This window comes from Pseudochaenichthys georgianus, chromosome 7 (genome assembly GCF_902827115.2).
Source record: "Pseudochaenichthys georgianus chromosome 7, fPseGeo1.2, whole genome shotgun sequence".
Classification (NCBI taxonomy): Eukaryota; Metazoa; Chordata; class Actinopteri; order Perciformes; family Channichthyidae; genus Pseudochaenichthys; species Pseudochaenichthys georgianus.
The window spans coordinates 33,433,370-33,443,588 of NC_047509.1; positions in this window are offsets into that span (position 1 = coordinate 33,433,370).

Genomic DNA, 10,219 nt, shown 5'->3' on the forward strand with positions numbered 1-10,219 from the left:
CTTGTTCCTAGCACAGGATGTGCAAGCTGACACAAACTCCCTTGTGTCCCTGTCGACTGTAGGCCACCAGAAGTGTCTTCGGAGGAGAGAAAGTGTTCGATTGGCACCGGGATGATTCGAGAAACGGGAACTGTGGACCCACTGCAGGACTTGGGAACGAACAGAGTCGGGAACAAACTGACGGTTAGGCGGACCGCTTCCTGGGTCGGGTTGTTCCAAAAGGGCCTCTTGAATGGAATTACTAATCTCCCAGGTGATGGCTCCCACAACACAACTCAGGGGGAGTATTGAGTCAGCAGAGGTTACTGGACTCACAGACGAGAACGATCTGGACAGAGCATCAGGCTTGGTATTTTTGGAACCAGGGCGATAGGTGAGGGAGAAGTTGAAGCGGCCGAAGAAGAGAGCCCACCTAGCTTGTCGGGAGTTCAGCCGCTTGGCTGACTGGATGTATTCCACATTTGTATGGTCCGTCCAAACCAGAAATGGCTGCTCGCTGCCCTCGAGCCAGTGTCTCCACTCCTCCAAAGCCATCTTCACTGCCAGCAGTTCCTTGTTGCCCAAATCATAGTTTCTCTCCGCAGGGGAGAGACGGCGAGAGAAAAAAGCACACGGGTGAAGCTTGTTGTTTGGCCCTGCTGTCTGAGACAGGACAGCGCCCACTCCGATGTCTGATGCGTCAACCTCAACAACAAATTGTTTGCTGGAGTCCGGCTGGATGAGGATGGGGGCAGAAGTGAACAGAGACTTGAGTCTGAGAAAGGCCTCGTTAGCCTCAGAGGTCCAGGAGAACTTGACCTTGATGGAAGTGAGACTGGAGAGTGGAGCTGCGATCCTGCTGAAGTTTTTAATGAACCGGCGATAAAAGTTGGCGAAACCCAGGAACCTCTGCAATTCCTTCCGCGTCGTGGAGACTGGCCACTCAGAGACAGCGAGAATCTTTCCAGGATCCACTTCCAGCCTGCCTTGTCTGATGATACATCCAAGGGAGCTGACACGTTCCTGGTTAAACTCACACTTCTCAGCCTTGACGTACAGCTTGTTCTCTAGCAGTCTCTGTAGAACCTGGCTGACGTGATTCTGGTGTTCCTCCAGGCTCTTGGAAAAGATCAAGATATCGTCGATGTAAACAAAAACAAACCGGTTGAGGAAATCCCGCAAAACATCATTCACCAGGGACTGAAAAACTACTGGGGCATTTGAGAGTCCGAAGGGCATGACGAGGTACTCAAAGTGGCCAAGGGGAGTGTTAAAGGCGGTCTTCCACTCATCACCTTGGCGGATCCGAACCAAGTGGTAAGCGTTTCTGAGGTCCATCTTTGAGAATATGGTGGCACCTTGAAGAGGCTCAAAAGCAGAGTTAATCAGGGGAAGTGGGTACTTGTTTTTCACAGTGATGTTATTCAATCCACGGAAGTCAATACAGGGACGTAGTGATTTATCCTTCTTGTCCACGAAGAAAAACCCCGCCCCCAGAGGGGAGGAAGAAGGACGGATTATTCCAGAAGCCAGAGAATCACCGATATATTTCTCCATGGCCTCTCTCTCAGGCCGGGACAGATTATAGAGTTTGCTTGTTGGTAACGGCGCTCCAGGAAGCAAATCGACGGGGCAGTCATATGGACGGTGAGGAGGGAGAGAAAGAGCCTTATCCTTGCAGAAAACTTCCCCCAGATTGTGGTAAACCTCAGGTACGCCAGATAAATCCACATCAGAAGAGTCACAAGGCGCAGACACTGGCTTAGCAGGAAATGGAGGTACAGCTGATTGCAAACAGTTAAGGTGACACTTCTGATTCCAAGCAATTATCCTTCCTCCAGCCCAATCAATATGAGGGTTGTGAGCGCAAAGCCAAGGGTAACCAAGAACCAACGGGGTAGATGGAGCGGAAATGACCTTGAGTTGGATATGTTCTCTGTGATTCCCCGAAATAAACAGAGTTACAGGTAGGGTCTGCTGGGTCACCCTAGAGATGCGTTGGCCATTTAAGGCATAAGCAGTCATGGGGTCTGATAAGGATTCCAACTTAATTCCCAGCTGGTTGGCAAGCTCCAGGTCCACAAAACTGTCCTCAGCACCAGAGTCTATGAGGGCGGAAAGGGGCAAGGTCTGAGAGTTGGAACAGAGTCTGGCAGGTATGAGGAAACGGCGCAAAGTAGGGGCAATAATTGAGGTAGGAAGTGTGCTCGTCAGGACCCCCAAATTCACAGACGAGCGCCTGCGTTTGGGCGGACAGGGCAACCGGCAAGGAGATGCCCCAGTTTGCCACAATACAGGCACTCTCCTGCCCTCATGCAGGCGAAGGCGTTCCTCAGGTGATAATCCTGCACCTCCCACCTGCATCGCTTCCTCCTTATCCAAGGTGGGCACGTGAGATGGCGAGGAAAACGCAGATAGTGTGGAATCAAAGGGAGCACTTCTGGGAGGATAGCTCGGCTTACTGGAAAAGGCATTTGGTGGACGCTGTCCTCGCTCCGCACGACGTTCCCTTAGCCGGCTGTCGAGACGAGAAACCAAAGAAATCCCCTGCATTTCTCCACCTCACCATGAAACGGCTCAGGGTCGGTGATGGGGAAATCCTGGCATGGAGTAGGTACTGGAGGGGGATTAGAGGTGGCAGGAGTTATAGCTGCTGTTGTCAGGTTGGAGATCTGAGCAGCCAGGTTAGAGATGTGCTGAGCCATGGATTGGTTACTGTCCACCAACGCACGGATTAACTGTTCATGTTGACTCAAAAGATTGCCTTGATGAGACAGGGCATGCTGGACAGTGGAGGAGTCCGGTCCGGTGTTTGTGGGGTTCATTTTAAGACCAGTTCGTTCTGTTAAGCTCCGTGATCGCTTTCCAGGACTGAACCCACAATACAAACACGGACAGAAAAACAGGAGTTTGCAGCAAAAGGTTTTAATTTCTAATCGTGACAGGGGATACTAACTGTTGTTAATATAGTCCAGGAAAGGGGATAAAAAAGCGAGGGAATGGAGATCCTCAGCCGAGGCTCCGGAGTGAGCTGGGGATATCGCCAGGCAGATGAAAGGTGGGTTGAGCCTGTGTCTTTACGCTCCCGAGAGCGAGTAGGTTGGAGCAGGAGTTAGAGTTTGTCCTACCGGACAGGAGTGTGGCGAGGGGAGCAAGCAGGCTGGAGCTGGTAGCGTGGAGAGCGGATGAATCCGACGAGGAAGTGGCTGGACGTGGCTAGCGGAGGAGGTGATGATGGGTTCTGAATAGAGAGACAAACAGGTAAGACAAAAACTGATTCCAGAGTTGTGTCAGGCTAAGCTAGAAAGCAATACGTTTACCAGTGTAATCTTGACGACGAACTGGTGAAGACTGGATGAGGAGACCGGGTTAATAAGCAGGTGTGGATGAGTAGATGATCAGGATGAATGAGAAGCAGCTGCGGAGATGAATTGGCGGGAACCAGAAGTAGGTCAGCCACGCCCAGCCCGGGAGACAAACAAGACAGACAGACAACAACAGACAACAAACAAAAAGGGAAGCAGAAGGAGGGAGTACTGCAAATCCTTACATACTTATCACCACCACCAGTGTCTAGGCCCCGGGGATTTCATCGGAGCGATTCTTTCCCTCCTGAATGATTATCCTGCAAACCGGGGCCTAATCACCAAACACCATTCCATTCTCCTGTTGTATTATCATGCCAATCATTTCATTCATATGACGTGTAACAATAAATATGTATTCCATACATCACGTCTTTCCGGGTTGAACTAATTGATTTACAAATAAACACTACTGCATATTTACAACTGTTACACATGCTGATGTAACGCAAATGTTTCCAACTTGGGATCAATAAAGTATATCTTATCTTAAGATGATCGATAGCTACTGCCATATTTGCAAAATGTGCCTCTGAACCTTGACAAGTGCAAGTTTCAGGCTCATCAATTAACAACAGGAGGGGTCACAGACATAAGACCAGCTGTTAAATAAAGCTCTTCTGACCTTAGCTGGCATGTGGGTAATGCTGCCCATTATGGGCACAAGCAATTTTCACCCATTTATTAATTATATGTTTTACATTTGAGTGTTTCCTATCACCTAAACCTCCAGGGATGTACATAGTTTAATACTGGCCACTTCTTATTATGGGAAATACGAAAACGTCTTTTAAAACTACAACTCCCAGTAGAGACGTGCCATAGATAGAGAACATGTTGCAAAACACACAATAGCCAGCATGTGTAGTTCTGGGGACCGGGTGGGGGAGGGGAGGATGCGGTGGACCCATTCAAATCCAGTTTTGGACAGTCTGCCGTGGTTCCATCCCATTTCAAGTGCTGTTCGACGCTTGGCGTAACCCTCGGAGCACACTCTCCAATCACAGAGCTTTAGGACTATCACGGGGTTTGTCAAGCAAAGCGGAGAGAATACTTACTTCCGGGTGTAATCTTCTGTAAAGCAAATGAGCTGCTCCGACTCTCGGTCCTGACGGACTCCAACTAGTGTTTATTAATCAAACAAGATAATTATGTGTTATTGTTGAGCAAATGGAGAATTGCACAGGGGAAAATAACGTATGCCACAATTTTAGATGCGGATTTTGTTAAACTAATACGTTTGCGCTGTGGACCAACACTATACATTGACGGGGAAGGGGGTAGCAATAAAGATAACACCATTAAACAGTTACACAACATAACAGAAATAATATCCCTAGCAACCACCTTGGTGACAATGAAAACGTTGTATAGACACCATTTCCTGAAGTAATCTTCATAATAACTAGCAATCTAAAGATCATGTGCATCTAGTGCTGCGTACCTGGACTCACATTCAGGTTCAGGTCCGGACTTATAATTCCGGACCTGAACCCATGGCTTGTGTCAAGTTGTGTGAGTAACTAAAGTGAACTTATTGTGAGCTAATTATCAATTGAAAATTAACTCATAATCAACTCAAATTCAATCTCGTCAGGTTTAGTGTGCTCCCTTCCAACTTGTGTCTACATTTCTCTACAAAGTACAAATGTAAAAAAAACACTTTTTGCCACTTAGTCTACAAATGACTTATGACAGCAACTACAGTGAACTACTACAAAGTTCAAACATTTATTTCATTTACCAAACTAAAGTAACCAAACAGTCCCTGAGCTGACTGAGCCTAAATCCCTAAAACGTTGCTGAAAGGTAGAGTGTAGAGTAGACTATACGCATCACACTGTTACACAACTACTATACAGTATACACTGTAGTGACTGTACAGTCAGAGTGTACTGTACTGTCTGTACACCATGTCTTTTCTACAACTCTACATGTGTACATTATACAGTACATACTACATACATAGTGATGTACATACATACTGTTAGAAATTAAAATCAATGTTGATATGGCGTAATTTTTAATTAAATACACTATTTAATTTAAATCAGTTTTATTCTGAAAGAACCGGAAGTTCACACTATTATTCACTTCCGGTTAGCATTAGCATGTGGCGAAATGCTACGTTTTCAAACCGTGAATCGAAGGTGAAATGACATGTGATGTTGTACACTGAGCACACTGGGATTAGCACTCATTTATTGACGCTGAATAACGTTTATCAGGGAATGTTTAAATAACCACAGACACCAGAATGATTTAGCAACAGAAAAAGGCAGGAATTGCATTGGACCCGCCCCCCGACGACGCCGGCCAATAGGAGAAGACCTCAGATGACAACAGTAATCTCTTCTACCTGCTGACCTGGGCTGACGGGAGATGAGGAGAGCGCCTCCTTTTGCAATTTCATTTGTACACCACCGCATCTTTTGTGTAATTAAATGCTGTTAACTTTTACAAGCTTCCCTTGACTCTTTTCAGTCTCTCCTGCCTTCAGGGAGGTTTTAGATGGTTTCTAACAAGAAGGGGAATATAGGTAAGTGCTAGTTTTTTTGCGAGTCCAGTACCGGTTCGGCGTACCGGTACGCAGCACTATGTGCATCCACTGCACACATAATCTGAAATAACAACTCATATTTCTCGCATCAAATGACATCAAAAGGCATTTTAATGGCCAAACTAACTTTAAAATAGGCATTTTACACCGAGAATAAAACGAAGTTCGGCCATGTTTTTTTTTTCTGCAGGGAGAAATTTGAAGATCACGTGACATAGACGCCAGCCATTGGAATGAATGGTGAAAAAAAACGTAGGGATCTTACAATTTCAGAGGCGTTTTTGCAGAAATACTACGTCCTACGTTGTGGACCAATGTAGTTATTACACGTTTTTTTGTGAGACTGGGTTGGTCCCTCACAGCGGGCAGAGCTGCAGGTGCTGATCTCTCTCTCTCTCGCGTCCGGTTATACTTCACTCGTGTTTATGTCCAACTCCATCAGATCTAGCTAGTTCTAGCTAATGATATGGCTGCTGCCCCTCCCTACACGCAGACTCAAACCTCATCTTAGGCCCAAATGTGGCGCAAATGCGCTCCGCAGCCGTTGCGAGGTTCCGGCGCTAACAGTTCATGAGCGTCCTCCCCCGCCCCCTGTCAACACTCGCGACACATGAGTGGCCAGCCTAAACAACAATAAGCGCTGCTTGGCAACCGTGTGTGGTGGCAAAGTACATAGACATTTTGACAGGAGAGATTTAGTTTTGCTGGTATTCAACATACCAGTCATAGTCCGGTAATTATTTACACTCTAAGAAGAGTCCTACACAACAGACATGGCATCAAAAAGGAGTAATGTATGGAAATATTTCGACCAGGTTAGTGAGTGTGGTGTAGAGGTCAAACTATGCCAAATTAAACTTACATGCTATACCTTGCTATACCCGCAACCTCCGTTCCAGCTGAGAGGGTCTTCTCTACAGCTGGGCTGATTGTGAATCGCCTCCGCACATGAAAGCTGTAGGCCTATAGCTGTCAAACTGTGATCACCAGTTCAATACATTTTACAAATTCGACTTGGTTTTTACACTTATTTGAACATGTATTTATTTCCAAAAATTATTGAAAAAAAAATTCTTTTTTTTTTTTATAGGATATGTACATTTCGGTTAACCGTTTTTTGGGGGGTCGAATATACATTTGCTTTCAAATTCCCATCCCTACTATCCAGACTGTACTCTCCTGACTCTCCCGAGTCCTCTGCTGTTTCAATCCTGCCCAATAGTTGTGTTGTAGGCGCCCTCTCTTGGGAGATTGATAACACCATCCAGGAGTCGTTGAGAGAGCAACCAGACCCGGTTAACGGTCCTCCGAACCGTCAGTTCGTTCCCGATGCTGCTCGCTCCAAGGTCCTACAGTGGGTCCACAGTTCCCGGTTCTCCATCCATCCCGGAGTAAACCGCACATGTTCCTTTCTTAAGAGACACTTCTGGTGTTTGGCTCTACGCTCTGCATCAGCCAAACGACTCGCTGCACCCTCGCTGCGAGGGGGACCCAAGTTCCCATCAGCAAAAACACGTGGGTTTGCTATCCTGGCTCCAAAATGGTGGAATGAGCTCCCCATTGACATCAGGACGGCAGAAAGCTTACACACCTTCCGGCGCAGACTGAAAACTCATCTCTTTCGACTCCACCTCGAGCGATAGAATTACTAACAAAGAACTGCTAACAGAGCACTTATATACTAATAAAGGACTGGCTTATCTATAGCCAGTTGAGTAGCACTTGAAATGCTTGGCTCTTTGAAACCTGATGTACTTATATGATTCTGTTTTCTTCAAGGTTCTGTCTTCCTGGTCGAATGTACTTATTGTAAGTCGCTTTGGATAAAAGCGTCAGCTAAATGCAATGTAATGTAATGTAATGGTGGACAACTGTCAACAAGGACACTCAGGATTTTGTTTCTTCCTGTCCCACGTGTGCTAGGAGTAAGTCCTCCCACCAAACACCTGCAGGATTGCTCCAGCCTCTACCCATCCCTAGTCGTCCCTGGTCACATATCGCCTTGGACTTTGTTACCGGCCTGCCTCCCTCCCAGGGTAACACCACACTTCTCACCATTGTCGACAGGTTCTCTAAATCTGCCCACTTTGTAGTTCTTCTTAAGCTCCCTGGAGACCTCCCAACTCCTCTCTGTACACGTTTTCCGGCTACATGGAATCCCTTCTGACATAGTCTCTGACCTCGGCCCTCAATTCACCTCTCGAGTAGTGTTGTCACGATACCAACATTTTGGTTTCGATACCGATACCAAGTCAAGAATTGCGATTTCAATACTTTTCTTAAAAAAAGGGAAACAGTCTTAAATGTAATTATTGTGCTTTATTTCACACCAGAACCATAACCGTAACACAAACTTTTAAACAATGAGACCAATAAACGAAATAAATGACAAGAATTCGTATTAAATCCAATTAAGCATCATCTCAAACAACTTTTTTGTTTTATAAAATATAATTTTTTTTATATTTTATTAACATGTAATATAAATAATTATTGACAAAATGTATATTGCAGATGTTAGCCACATTGGTGTTAGCTAAAAATATAGCCATATTAGACAGTTATCATTTCCATTAATTGCCTCGTCAAACTACGAAAACGTTCGTTTGTCACAAAATAAATTACACTTGTTTGACTTAGATTTGAAGGCATGATGTAATTATGTTATCTATCACATTCGCTAACCTGTCTGTCTTTAAATTCTTTAAACAGCTCTGGATGTCGGTCGGCGAGGTGCTTAGCCAAGTTTGATGTGTTGGCTCCCTTGGTTTGCAGGGATCTAAAACATTTCTCACGTGGTGTCCGTAGGCTTGCCCTCACTGTCAGAGATATAGCTCAAATACTTCCAAATTTCGCTTCTGGCGTCTTTTTTGTACAAGCCGAGGCGCAGCGGCAGCTGCACTCCCACTTGCAGCCATGCTTCTCGTTTTCTCACATGCTCTGGCAGCTAGTGCGTGGCCGCGTACACGAGAGAGGGGAGGCACTTAGAGCTTGCTTGAGAGGGGCAGGACTGCAGGCACGGCTGCAGTGCAGGGAGTGGAAGCAGAGCGCTGGACACACACGGCTCTTATTAAAATGGCGCTTTCTCACCGGAGTACTTTTCCCCGTCATTCTGAAAGTACCGATACTAATGAAACGGAGGAATCTTGCCGTTTTTAACGGCAGGGTATCGCGGTACCTTTCATGTATCGGTACACCGTGCAACACTACTCTCGAGTGTGGAAGGAGTTCTGTCAATCCCTGGGAGCTTCTGTCAGTTTAACATCCGGATATCATCCCCAGTCAAACTGAGCGAACCAACCAGGACCTGGAATTAGCCCTCCGCTGCATCGTTGACCGTAACCCCTCTACCTGGAGCACCCATCTTCCCTGGGTTGAGTACTCTCATAATGCCCTAACCTGTTCTGCTACTGGTCTCTCCCCGTTTGAGGCCTCTTTAGGGTACCAGCCGCCACTGTTCCCTGAAGAGGAAAGAGAACTAGCAGTCTCCTCGGTCCAGCAGCATGGTCGTCGTTGTCAGAAGATCTGGAGAGACACTCGCTCTGCTCTCCTCCTGACTTCAGCTCGGAACCAACGGTCAGCCAACCGCCACAGACAAGCTGCCCCTCCTTACGTCCCAGGTCACTCTGTCTGGTTATCTTCCAGGAACATTCCTCTCCTCTCTGAATCTAAGAAGCTGTCCCCACGCTTTATTGGTCCCTTCTCCATTCAAAGGATTATTAACCCCTCTGCAGTTCGGCTGAAGCTTCCCAGAACATTGAGAATCCATCCCACCTTTCATGTCTCCCAGATTAAGCCTGTTCACACCAGTGACCTGAGCCATCCAACCGTTCCCCCTCCTCCCCCCCGTATCATTGATGACCATCCTGCCTACACGGTGCACCGTGTCATGGACGTCAGGCGTCAGGGTAGGGGCTTACAATATCTGGTGGACTGGGAGGGCTACGGCCTCGAGGAGTGATGCTGGGTCCCTCGCTCCCGAGTCCTGGACCCTGTGATGATAATGGGGGGGGGGGGGGGGGGGGGTACTGTGAGGATCTGCAGTACTTCCTCCTTCTTTTCCCCCTTCTGTTTGATTTGTCTGTGTCTGTCTTCCTGGCTGGGCATGTCTGTCCTACTTTCGATTCCCGCCAACTCACCTCCTCAGCTGCTGCTTGCCACTACTCACCTGCACCTGCTTAAAACCCTGGTTCCCATCCTCAGACTTCGCCAGCTCTTCGTTTATTCTTCAGTGGTAAACTATCGTCCAGGCCTACTAGTGTTTTTCCTAGTGACTTTTTGATGCTCCTTGTGAAAGGAAATTCTTTCCTAATCC